The sequence below is a fragment of the Diadema setosum genome, chromosome 3 (genome assembly GCF_964275005.1).
Source record: "Diadema setosum chromosome 3, eeDiaSeto1, whole genome shotgun sequence".
In the NCBI taxonomy this organism is placed as follows: domain Eukaryota; kingdom Metazoa; phylum Echinodermata; class Echinoidea; order Diadematoida; family Diadematidae; genus Diadema; species Diadema setosum.
The window spans coordinates 366,883-380,147 of NC_092687.1; the positions used below are offsets into that span (position 1 = coordinate 366,883).

General features: G+C 38.8%; 1 long non-coding RNA gene across 1 annotated transcript; it reads left to right on the forward strand.

The window, feature by feature from the left end:
- The first annotated feature begins 218 nt into the window (after nt 1–218).
- On the forward strand, nt 219–12,977 carry LOC140246959 (uncharacterized). The gene is made up of 6 exons (XR_011902570.1): nt 219–311; nt 7,281–7,365; nt 8,129–8,178; nt 10,715–10,822; nt 11,491–11,624; nt 12,659–12,977. It is a non-coding gene; the product is annotated as an uncharacterized lncRNA (long non-coding RNA).
- Nucleotides 12,978–13,265: the final 288 nt, after the last annotated feature.

Here is a 13,265-nt window from a genome sequence, read left to right on the forward strand (position 1 = left end):
ACGTATAATGCACGTGCGCGTACGTGTCTGTCCAATATTTTTGGGAAGCGGTTAATACGGCACTACTAGATAGGACGTCGCGTCACATACATTTTGTACTGCACTGCGCATGCGCCCAGCCTAGCCATTACTAGTATGTCAGTGCCACAAATTTTTCTCAGTTGCCTTCATCGAACCCGAATCACGCGTTTTTTGCATCTGCGATTGCTGCAGACTAAAATAATTCTGCGATTGCTGCAGACTAAAGTAATCGTCGTTGTCTGCTCACTAAAGGATTGAAAAGTACAAATTGTGAGTTTAAGCCGTCTGTGGTAAGTATTGGGCTGTAGAGAAGTCTTTACTTGGGTTTCTAGACCAAGAGTGACGAATTGCATGCTTGCCATAGCATCAGTATGAATATCATTAATTCCGTGGTGCAGCGTATGACATGGGTAATGTCGTCACACTCCTCTTGCGATTATTAACGAAAACTGTGCGAAAGAGCACAATGACCTTTGAGGAATTCGTGCTCAGTTAACCTGTTTTTTTTTTTTAATTACATGAATGCTAAGTTAAAATTACGATTTTGATAAGTTACAGCAGTAGTGGAGAGATGCAACGGCATAATCGTGATATAGTCCCCACCTCGAGTATAACGTCACCGGTGGGGACTAATAGAATCCCGACAGCTACTCCCTTGCACACAACTGACACTTTACAACATCAGTACATGGGTATATCTTCTTGTGCTCCGCTTGTCTGCTCGGGAGTTGATTGGTCAACGCGCGCATCTAGTCTTCACCAAAGACGTTTCCTGTAGAAGCTCACACTCTTTATTACTAGTATCTCCGTGTACAGTTTCTCCGTCTATTATGGTCGTGATATAGTCCCCACTCTATGGGAAACTGCGTGGGAATTGCATGTGGTGGGGACGATTTCACGACCATAGAGTAGCCACTCCCCCTCTGTTATGCTCGTGATATAGTCCCCACACAACGATAAACTGTGCGTGTTTTGAATTGAGGTGGGGATCATTCCAACAGTATATATACTCGTGATATAGTCCCCCCTCCACGGCAAACTCGTTTCGTTATGTATGGTGATGGGGACAATTTCCACAATGTTGATCTTGCTTGGATTTATCGGACAAATAATTGTTGTGGTTAGTGAGTGACTAACATAGCACTGTAGTGTGGGCTTGAAGTTCAAATTCCCTCTTGTCAACATGATCACCACTTTTCTCGTCAATTTGTGACTTAAATTTTTCCCCTCTTTACGCGTTTAGAGCATTGTTCGGGATTGCTTTTTGAGTGAAAGAATGAGAAAGAGAGGGAGAGAGAGGGAGAGAGAAAGGAAAAAAAACAACAACAACACAATTTCATGCAGAATCCATTTGCTACACTGAATTATTTGATGAAAACAAGTAGCCTAATATATTTTTAGCAGTACAAACGAAAAAAAAAAATGTTTCAATAACCCCATAACAATTAACTATTCGGTGTGCCCGTCTTTAATCACGAGGCATGCACGCACAGGTCGGGTGCATGCGTCGTGGTATTTATATTGATTTATGATGATGATAATTATGATCATGATCTTTGTCATTGCTGTTGTTTTTGTCATTATCAACATTATCATTGTTTTTATGATACTACATTATTATTAACATGTCAATTGAATGCATTTTCCTTATTTTCCCTTTACCCTGATATAATTTCTATAGTTAATTTTCTATTTTATTACATTTTTGAATAATGTGAAAACTACTTTGAATAGAAAGGCTTTCACACGGGTCGATTTATCTGTTCTATTTCTTCATTTATTTCTTTTTCATTTATTATCTTATTTATTTAGTTATAAAACATCCTCATAATTTTCGATGAAGTTTGTGCACAAAACAGATTTTGTGTTATGCAATTATGTGTTCTACGTGTGTTCCGTTCCCGTTCCTCTAGTTAAAAAGAAACAAAAATGTTACAATTAAGGCATAATGTTCAGAGGCCGTTGTCCACAGCAAGCGATTTTCTTATTGATAACGGTCTCCCCCAACTTGCATACTTACAGTTTGTATAATGTTTTTAATGAAATTCACGTATTACTTCACATGATTACATATTTGTCATGTGAAATTTTGTTTGTATTTTTATGATTTGTGAATAAAGTGTTTGATGTTGTTATGCTTTCATGTTATGTACAGGTTGAGAAATGAATAAAGCTTAATGTAAATGAAAGTAATCATTCTCTTCTTATCTTAACGGCCATGAAAACAGCAGATTTTGAAATGTCATTGTGAAATGTCCCTCCCGAGTGATGGGGAACACACAATGAGCATTGAGTTTACACATATGTAAAATGCACCCCTCGGCTTGGTTTGACATTGCGTAACGTGTGCCTGAGCTCGCCCTGGAAACTCGCCGTGTTCGCGTGTCAGTCAGTCTGCTGGTGGGCGTGGGGAGGGTGTGTCTGGCATGGCGTCTTTGATTTGCTGAACGTCGGCTGCGCGGGCCTGGCAATCCAGCTTCCTTCCGAACACGTTTTGTGGCAGGGCATGGAGCAGGCTATCTCGTGGTACTTATGGCGGTCATGCTATGTGCAAATGGATATACGATAAGCGTGTTACTTGAAATTAAAGGTCTTGTTTGCCTTTGGGAACAGCGATTTATAAAAATGTTCAAGATATCACATTTGATGCATGTGTAATCCTTGTTATTGTACTGTTTGCTTCTTGTTAACTATTATGTAACGCCTTCATTTATAACTGGTAATTATGATATTCTTAATGACTCACTACTTTCATCTTGTCTTTGGGGTTCAGCCTCGAAATGTCAATGGCCTATTGCTGTTCCCCTCCACACCCGTCACTTATCCTGAGTCACAACTTTTTTTTTTATTTTCATGTGCATTATTTTGTTAATGACTGTTTTTTCTGTATGTATACATGTATTTTGCTTTGCTTACATGAAATAACATTGATTTCATTTTCATTTTCTTATTATGAGATGTGGAAAATAAATTTGAAACACAAAACTTGATATGTGTAGGTCTCTTGTTTCACAAAACATCCTACTTTACAAACTTTTGGCAAAAAAGCCTAAGATACAGTACGGTTATAAGGAGATATCAGTATTTCTCTTATCAAAACACAACTTTAGACGGTTAAGTTTGGCAACACTGTGATGACATGATTACTATTGTTCATATTTTGTCTATTTAACAATACTTAAATTAACATTGATGATATATTTTACAATGGTTGGGTCTATCCCAAACTCACATTTTGGAATCATTTCAAAGCACTAATGCTGTTTTTTTTTTTCTTCTGCCAATGGTCAATTATGTCTTTAAATGTTTTTCGAGATATCGCTGCGGACGTGAAGGGAAGCAACTCAACTTTTTGACATCTCTTCGCTGTTGGGCATCACTCTCCCCCTTTCCTCTTCTATACTTTGGCGGGAAGAGTTCTCTTCAGCTACTGAAATAATGACCAATCATAATGCAGTGAATCGAGGCAGGGATAGGTGATTGGATGACATTAGATTTTGGTAAAGTTGTCTGGATCCTTGAAAGGGATATATATAGACATAATTTTTCTAAGAATGTTGTTCTAGATGCATCATGGCCGGGAACTTCCGTAAACGCGTGTCACCGAACGAGTGTACTCTCGCCGATTTCTATAATCCCCAGTCCTCCTCCGTGGCGAGGTGGAAATCGACGAATCCCTCTTCGGGCGTAGGTGCAAATACCACAGGGGCGATGGCACGAAAGGTGTCAAAGTCTGGGTGGTGGGACTCGTCGAGCGAGAGACGAACAAGCTCGTCTTGTACCCGGTCGACGACCGATCGGAAAAGACGCTTACCAGCATCATCCGTCGCCACGTCGTCCCCGGGACAACGATTTACACTGACGGGTGGAGCGGATACGTCCAACTCAACAAGCTGGGTTACCAGCACTTCTCGGTGGTCCACAAGGACCAATTCAAGGCAGTCTTCGAGAATGTGGAAACCGGGGAGAGGAAGGAGGTGACGACGAACACGATCGAGGGGGCCTGGAAACACGCGAAGGACCACTTTCGACGTATCAATGGGACGAAGCTGTCCAACTTCGAAGCCCATATGGCCGAGATCATATGGAGGAATCATGTCAGAGGCCAGAACATTTTCGAAGCCTTCTTCCGCGACCTTCTGGGGAAGTACTTCCCTCTCACAGGGCCTAGGCAGCTGGAGACAAGGCAACCCCTTTTCGATACCTGGTCGACCTGCAATGCGGACACCTCCATCCAGAGACTCAGCGACGCAGAGCTGGACGATGACGAGGATGGCGACGACAATGGAGAACCATCTCCTCGCACATCGACCCCGAAGCCGAAAACCACCTCCGGCACCGTCGCCGCGACCGCGACCGCCTCCGCCCCCGCCGCCGCCGCCACCGCTGGGCCAAACCAGTCAGGACCGAACAAGAAGAGGAAGCGCTCGCCGTACAAGAAAGTCTGCCACCCGACAGGCTTTCGTCACGTGAATGCCCCTACTCTAGTGGCTGGTCAACGACGACGACCAAGCAATCCGTACGGGAGAGATGCCTTCGTCACTCTGCCGAGTGACATGTCTTCGGACGAAGACTTCCAACAGTGAACTCATTCACTGTCCAAACCCAACGGCTCTTTTCAGAGCCAACACACTTCCAAAAAAGAAATCAGAAGATGACTCTCTCAATGCCTCAATAATTTATATATTTATGAATTATATCCTTTGATCTATTCTCACTTAAGATTTCCCTACATCTTTTCTGGTATTACTTTCTGTCTATTTCTTTATCCATCACTTATCTTCTTATAAGAATCTCTATATAAGAATCCGAATCTCGATCACTCTTCTTATAAAAATCTCCCCTTTTCTATCAATTTATATTGCAGTATAGCTCTACCCTTAGAATTTGATGAAATTTAGACACCCTTCTCACACAATAGCTTATTAAATGTCGGTTGCAACTTAAATATACAATTTATAATTATATTCTTAAAGTAATACCAGGAATACTTTGATACAACAACTAGAATAATGACAGAGTGAGAGTGTTATTAACTACAATTGGTACAGTGATAATGATGATAAAAACAATAATGGTCGTAAAGCATCATCATCAGCATCATCACTAGGGCACCAAAACAGGGGTTGGTTACTATAGCATTACTTTATTTTTTGGCCTGCAAAAATATGCTAATAATCGTTTTCAACACATAGCTCAGAGTATTGGATACTTGAGGTGAGAGTACAGTGTAATTTTCACTTAATCAATGTCACAAATGAAAAATCGATGAAAAAAAAAAGAAAGAAAGTATATACTGACCAATAAAGAGTTGATTGACGAGGAACATGAACTTCAATAATTGCAAAATGATAACAGATTAACCATATAATGATAATGAGAAAAATATAATAATCGTCAACAGCACCATCATCACCATCATCGTTGCCGAGAGTGCAGTGTAATTTTAACGAAAACAATGACACAAATGAAAATCGATTAAAAAAATGAAAGGGAAACTGACAATATATATATATATATATATATATATATATATATATATACTAGTATACAGTATATTAACACATCAACTTTTATTTGTGGAAATTGTCCCCACCGACATACATAACGTAGCCGGTTCGCTGTGGAGGGGGGACTATAACACGAGTATATATACTGTTGGAATAATCCCCACCTCCATTCAAAACACGCACAGTTCGTCGTTGTGTGGGGACTATATCACGAGCATAACAGAGGGGGAGTGGCTACTCTATGGTCGTGAAATTGTCCCCACCACGTGTAATTCGCACGCAGTTTCCCATAGAGTGGGGACTATATCACGACCATATAATAGTGGGAGATACACGGAGATACGCAGTACTGTATGAAGAATGTGTGTGTCACTTTAGTGTGTGTTGTCTCACGGCTATTGACCAATCATGACGTCAGCTAATGCATCAAAATCCGCAAGAGGGAGGCAGACAGGTACAGCTCTACACACGCAATACGTGCTACACTCTCAACTAGGTACTAGGTAGGTACAGAGGGATTCCAATAGTCCCCAACGGAGACGTGGGGACTATATCACGATTATGCCGATGCAACAGCCTCTGACACTTATTTTATTTGTCAGCTTTGACTGTTGTGCAATTTGCAAGTACCATAGTCCCATACATGCATTTACAATGTATGATTGGGGCTCCACCTATCGGCAGGGCACTTTCCCATCGGCACCTAGCCCGACCAGACGCTGTTACGCTATGCAAAACCGACGTACCATGTACAGCGACTGGGCTGTGTATAGTTAATCGGCACCCTGCGTATCACGGCTGTTTGCGTATAGAACGAAAAGGTACTCGCAGGATTAAGTGTCATTAGCTATAAAGACAATAAAAACAAAGAAACGAGAATCAAACTCAAACAAACCAAGCTAAAAATTACACATCCGCTCAGTAACGACGCATGGCTGTGAAATTCACATGTATTACCTATGGCTTGTGAAATTCACGTGTATTACCTATGCTGTGAAATTCACGTGTTTACCTATGAAGGGGAGGGGGTGCCGATCGCAAGGTTCCCTTTTTACAAATTGTAGCTGCGCGAAGAAAATGGAACGCACGCATTATAATTGCGCTATTTTAAAACAGAGATTCTTTATCAACGAGACGGTCATGATATTCAAAACTGCAGTATTTAATTATGGCATATTTGAGGTAGGAATTAGGCGGATTTGTGTTATATTTTTTGAATAAACAAGCTAACGTTACAGATCCTTAGGGTGACGGATACGTGGTACCCTCAACCCTACATGTAAATGCTACATATGCAATCATGTCTTGGTGCCTGGCCTGGCTGATGCAGTGCATTGATGTACCTTGTAGTCTTCACCATGCTTCATGTTTTAAAATCCACATAATTTATCCCAGGATACTTATCTGGCATTTTGTCAAGACACAATATATATTACAAGTGTTTGAAGTTCAGAAACAAGTCACAAATTCTGCATATATATTACTATAGGGCCTTCTATTAACGTGTTACAGTTCTAATAGAGTTCTACATGTGTTGCACTCAAGGGCAGGCACCAGCCTGCCTTCTGCACATTCACCTATATTGACTTGTGTTGTTGGGCTTCTGGAAAGACAGTTAGTCTTGTATTGCCTGCCCACTTTGAGCAAGTTTCTACTGTATGTCAACTTGATATTTTGTTTATATTGCAGTAGTGACTGAGAATGTAATTGATTGGCTGAGTATCGGGACTTTGTATTTTTTTTTGACAGGAGGGCATCTATTTTGGCTTGATTCTGTTGAGTCCAGTTCCTTCACGACTGATTTTGGCAGCATGTCCCAGTGAGTTACTATCCTGTGAGTAAAATTATTTGTCCTGATGTTTTGACAGCATTCCACAAGGTGTGACATGTGAAATCGTAATGTATTTAGTAGCGGCTAACATTCAGGTGTGACGCATTGACATACTGTACGCTAAGACTTGGCGTCACATTCTCACATTCACCTAATCAAAAACTCTATTGAAGAATAATAAGAACTTATGGCAGGTGTCAGTGGCGTATATAACACACACTGTGATGAGGGGCTGTGATGAGTCCTTTAGACCATATCTATAGTCAATATTATAGTTGTTTATCCTGTAGTTAAGGGGTATGTTTTGTGATTTTTTCTAGGACCACATTCGCAATGTAATGTACAATGTACTTTATTAATATGACTAGTAAGGTCTTGTGAGCCAGCATATGATGGGATTGAGTCTCTATTGAGTCAGCTTAGATGTGATGTTGTGCACATATGTCACCTCCTTGCGCAATCCACATTGTTTTTCAAAATATTACAACGAGTAGTAGTAGTAAATATCTTTTTCAACAAAGATTTTAAACTCGTGAGAAAGGTAAGCCTTGATCCCAATTCATATCAATTGTTTATATCATATTGTGTCCAAAATATGTAATTATTGGAGGTAAGAAAAGAGGGCTTGTTGATTTGCTTTATACTAGTTCAAGTCAATTATGGTATACAATTGATTTTGAGAGTAAGATGCTTTCAGTGTTATTACTGATTTACATTGATAGATAACTGTTAAGAAGATATCTATTATTGTTTTGTCTTTATGCAGGATCTGGGAGTGGCAGGCTGTGGATAGAGATTTGTTTGTTCTTGTTGAAAGTGTGTTTATATTTGTGTCTGTTTTATGTTGTATTGTTTTCTTCACCCACATTTTCCATTTCATATCATTACATCTTCATCCAGTGAATTCCATTGAAATTTCATCTGAAAAACCATCCAAGCCCTTCACTCCAGGTTACCATACCTGAGATATAAATTCAAAATCCAGGTTACCAGGCCTGAGAAATAAACTCAAAATCCAGGTTACCAGGCCTGAGATATAAACTCAAAATCCAGGTTACCAGGCCTGAGAGATAAACTCAAAATCCAGGTTACCAGGCCTGAGAAATATACTCAAAATCCAAGTTACCAGGCCTGAGAGATAAAGTCAAAATCCAGGCTACAAGGCCTGAGATATAAACTCAAAATCCAGGTTACCAGGCCTGAGAAATTAACTCAAAATCCAAGTTACCAAGCCTGAGAATTAAAATCAAAATCCAGATTACCAGGCCTAAGAAATAAACTCAAAATCTAGGTTACCAGGCCCAAGAAATAAACTCAAAATCCAGGTTACCAGGCCTGAGAAGTAAACTCAAAGTCCAGCTTACAAGGCCTGAGAACTAAACTCAAAATCCAGGTTACCAGGCCCGAGATATAAAATCAAAATCCGGGTTACCAGGCCCGAGAAATTAACTTGAACTGAAAATTCAACTGAATTGTAAACCAGAGAGGAGAAGCAACAAATTTCAAAACTCTTAAATTGAAGTTGTGTGTCTTCAGTTATTATAAGAGTTTTAGTTTTGTATACACATTGAGTATTTGTGGATAAACTGTAGTACATACAGGTCAATATTGATTGTGTGTGGAGGAAAGTTGATTGACTAATTGTTTCTTGAAAGTGTACGTGAAGACATGAACCAGGAAATATAAGTGAAGTTTTTGAGTGACTGCATTAAAGAAGCTGATTGCAAGGGAAACACTTATGCGATTTTGTAAATTCTCAACTGAATTTTGAAGTCAAAAATAATTCAGAAAGCTATCAACTGGTTGAAGCAAAATAAAAAGTAATTTAGTAGGAGGGTATTTCCATTCACTAAAACCAATAAATATACTTGCAGTTTTGATAGTACAAGCTTTGGGAAAGTAATTTGAAATGATAGATTACAATTTTTTTTTACATTAGGAAAATAGTCTGAGGACAGTGTGATTGTGCAAATCCCCTTAGGCACTGAATCTATCTTTAATTGTATCTGAATCTCATTTGGAATCATATCTAAATCATATCTCCATTCGTTTCTGAATATCATTTTCAGTTGTATCTGAAACTTGTCTTGAATCATATCTGGATCTCATCTGTGTATATTTTATGCTATTATCTGAATACCATTGGTGTGTACTTAATAGTCAAATTGTCTTTATTTTTCATCAGATATTGTATACTTCATTTTCATTGCAAAAAGCTTTTAAGTCACAGAGTTGTGGTTGACAGCCAAAGTGTAACTATTAGACTCTTGAGAAAAACAAAGATACCTGAAGGAAACACAGAGAAACTTCAACAACTAAACAAAAAAAGAGTTTGGAAAAAGTATATTAGACACAACATTGAGGGTTAAGTATTAAAGAAGTCTTGATTTTGTGGAAGAATTGATTGACTTTGGCATTGTACATGTACATGTGCTTATAAAGATATATACCTTGTGGGGAAAGAAAAATATTGTGTGTAGTTCATATTCACTTTCATATTAAAGTGACCTGACTGATACAAGTAGTGTATTGTTATTTTATATAAACATTTAAAAAAAAAAATCACACCTGTTATTCTGGTAGCAAACTCGGTAAACACAAAAATAGACAAACAAGTGTGAGTGTAGTAATCACATTCTTGCAACTGCCACAGTAACTATTACCAGCACGTAACAGACAAAGAGCGCCACATGTTGGTAGAAACAAATTGCTTCAGTGTTATTGATTGACTTATACAGTGAAGTACAAAAGAAATTTTGAGTACATAGCACTAGCACACACATTTTGCTTGGTAGACAAAAAACGGCATCTGTTGGTAAAAAAGGACCGGGTGTTGCATCATTGCAAGCACATTGTACAGTACAGTACACATGTACTAGTACATGCAGGTTTCAAGACACTACTGTAAACGCAATAGTGCTAAAATAAAATCATAATACTAGTGGAGTAGACGTGATTCATAGAGGTATACGGACTCAAGAAGTATATTAATTGAACAGTTGATTGATATATTGTAGCATAAGTTTAAAGATTTAAGGCCATATAGTTTGACAATGGAAGCAAGTGAATTCAAGGATATTATTAGTGATATCCTAGATATCCTCCAAAGTTGTGACTTGATGAGAAATCTAGAGGTCAGTGAATGTGGTGCATGTTGCAATGTGATCAATGAAAATGAAAGCAAAGTACCATGTGAGGATTGTGGCAAACAGTTCCATGTGATGTGTACAGGAACCATTTCTGAGGCTAGACTGTGTGATGCAAGGTTGATTTGGATATGTTCAGCATGTGGAAGCAATAATATTGCCCATCGCATCTTTGACAAAGTTGGCATTCCCTGTCATTTCAACAGATATGAGCTTCTCGAAGACATTGGTGAAGATGATTTTGGTGTTGATATTTCACATTCATCATGCAAGAGCAACCAGTGGAAGAAATCAACCAAGAGACTGAAAAAGAGGTATGTGAAGAGAAAGGACAAACTTGGAATTTCAGAAATGACAAATATGCGTGTGAAGAAAAGAGCAGATTGTGACAGAGATGAATCAGATTCGACATTCATTACAAATTTGACCAAGAGGCAATTCCAGCCATTAGAAATTGCAGTTGATGATGGTTGGACAATTGTGAAATCAAGGAAGACAAAAATGATTGAGAAGACAAAAGTGACAACATCCCAAACAATGACTGACAATCCCAAGACCAAGACCAATAACAAGAGCTCAGTGAGATCAGTAAATGGTGTGATTCTCCAACCTGGTGTGACCTACATTGGCAAAGCAATGAAAGCCTACTATCTTGAAAAGCAAAAAAGAGCGAAGACCAGCAAGGGCAAGAAATCAAAATTAGAAAGAAGGCAGAAAGAACCTGGTAAACTTGTGAAGCGAAATGTGAATGCAAACTTGGACACAGAACGAAATGATAGTCTGCAGGTATACACTGAATCTGTGTTGAATGTATATTCAAAGTGTGTTCAGTCACCTCATGTTATGGCAAAATACACTGAGCAAATCTGTGCGAAAACACAGAGAAGTTGGGCTGATGTGGCTAGAAGCACTTTTAATATGACTAATGAATGTTGTGAACCAAATGGTGATCAGACTACATGTGCCTATGTCCCTTCCACAGACATTGGAAAAGAACTCTGGAATGTGACCATGCTTTATGGAGGTGGGAATGCACGGCAACCAAGAAAGAAAGGTCGTTTCACGAAGATCCGCAACAGACAAAGTGTGCCACTGGTAAAAAATGTTGACTCACAGGTTCGTAATGATGGAAAGGTCAAACATGTAATTCCTGAAAGAGAACATGTAGCAAAGAATGGAAAGCTGTGTAAGAATGGAATATCTGACCGTGAGGACAGTAAATGCACAAGTAGAGACAACACAGGCTTGAATGATATGTCCAAAGTGAAGTGTGACAGAATCCACAGTGTGCATGAACTGAACCCATGTTACAGTGAAAGAAAAGATGTTGAAAGTGACAGACAAATATCAGTGAAGGAATTGTTCCCTGTGAATTCTTGTACAGATGCTAGTGTTCACTCTCCATGTCACCGACCTGTTTCAGCTACACAGTGTGCTGAAGTTTGTAATGAATCAATATTCTTGCCTGAACGTGAACAAAATACTAATCCATTTGACTGCATAGTAATGAATGATGATTCTGCAAAAAGTGCTGACCACCATAATTCATATGATGTACAGGAATTGACAGTACATGTATTAGATGATGAACCAGCTGCAAGTGATTTAGAGACTGAAGAATGTGTCTGTAAGCCTGTTTCACTCTCGAGTTCTGAATGTGGTAGAGGGCAATCATATCCCAGGACGAAAACAATTACACAAGGAAATTTTAATCAAGGTGATCAACGTTTTGGTTATACTGCTGGCAAACAATGTGCATGTAATTCCCTTGTGGCTGTTCTCTACACCCAAACAAAGAATGGAAATGAAATGAGACCTCGTGATCTTGATCAGATTTTGACACTTGGGAATGAGTTGTATTATTACATAAAGAAGGATTCACCACTGAATGAAGAGCTTGTAATGATAGATGAATTACCCAAGGAACTTCATATTTTGGATGAAAACTTTCAAATAACTTATGCTGAGTCAAAATACGGAGTGTTGCATGGAAATCAAAACATTTTGTCCAACTTTGGTGCTTTGTCATTGAGCCAAGCTTTAGAACAAGAACTGTGCAGATATGATGCATGTCTTATGAATTTTGCTGAGAGTACATTTGCAATCATTACACATGACAACGGTTATTATGTATTTGATTCTCATTCCAGAAGTCATGATGGATACTTGGTACAAGATGGTTGCAGTGTCTTGCTTAGCATTTCATCATGGCAAGGTATACAGGTACACTGTTTGAATTTGGCAAAATCAATGGCATGTGATTTACATACTACTCAGTTTGAACTAACCGGTCTGGTATTACAATCAAATTCTAAGAAAAATGCATTGACCACTAGTGGCTCCAAGAGATCAAACCCAGTAAATACTGCATGTAAGAATACAAATGATCAAAATAGCAACATTTTAAAACATTATGATCATGTTAAAGGGATTAACAATGTTGGCTGTAAGACTCAAAGTGAAGCAAAGAAAAACCAAATTAATGTAAACAGTGATGTCTATGGAAATGAGAATGAAGTTGAATTTGTTTCAGTTGAGAAGACAACAGAAAGAAGAGATCGAAATTTCAAATTTGTGCCGATTACGTACATAGACAAACAGTCTTTGTGCAATAAATTGAATTTCAGTTACAGTGGTTCTGCCGATGAATCAGTGCACGATAGAAATGAAAATTTGTGTATGAGGAAACCTGTAAATATCAAGAGAGTTATGGGTGATGGCAACTGCTTTTACAGAAGTATTGCTCATGTTGTTACT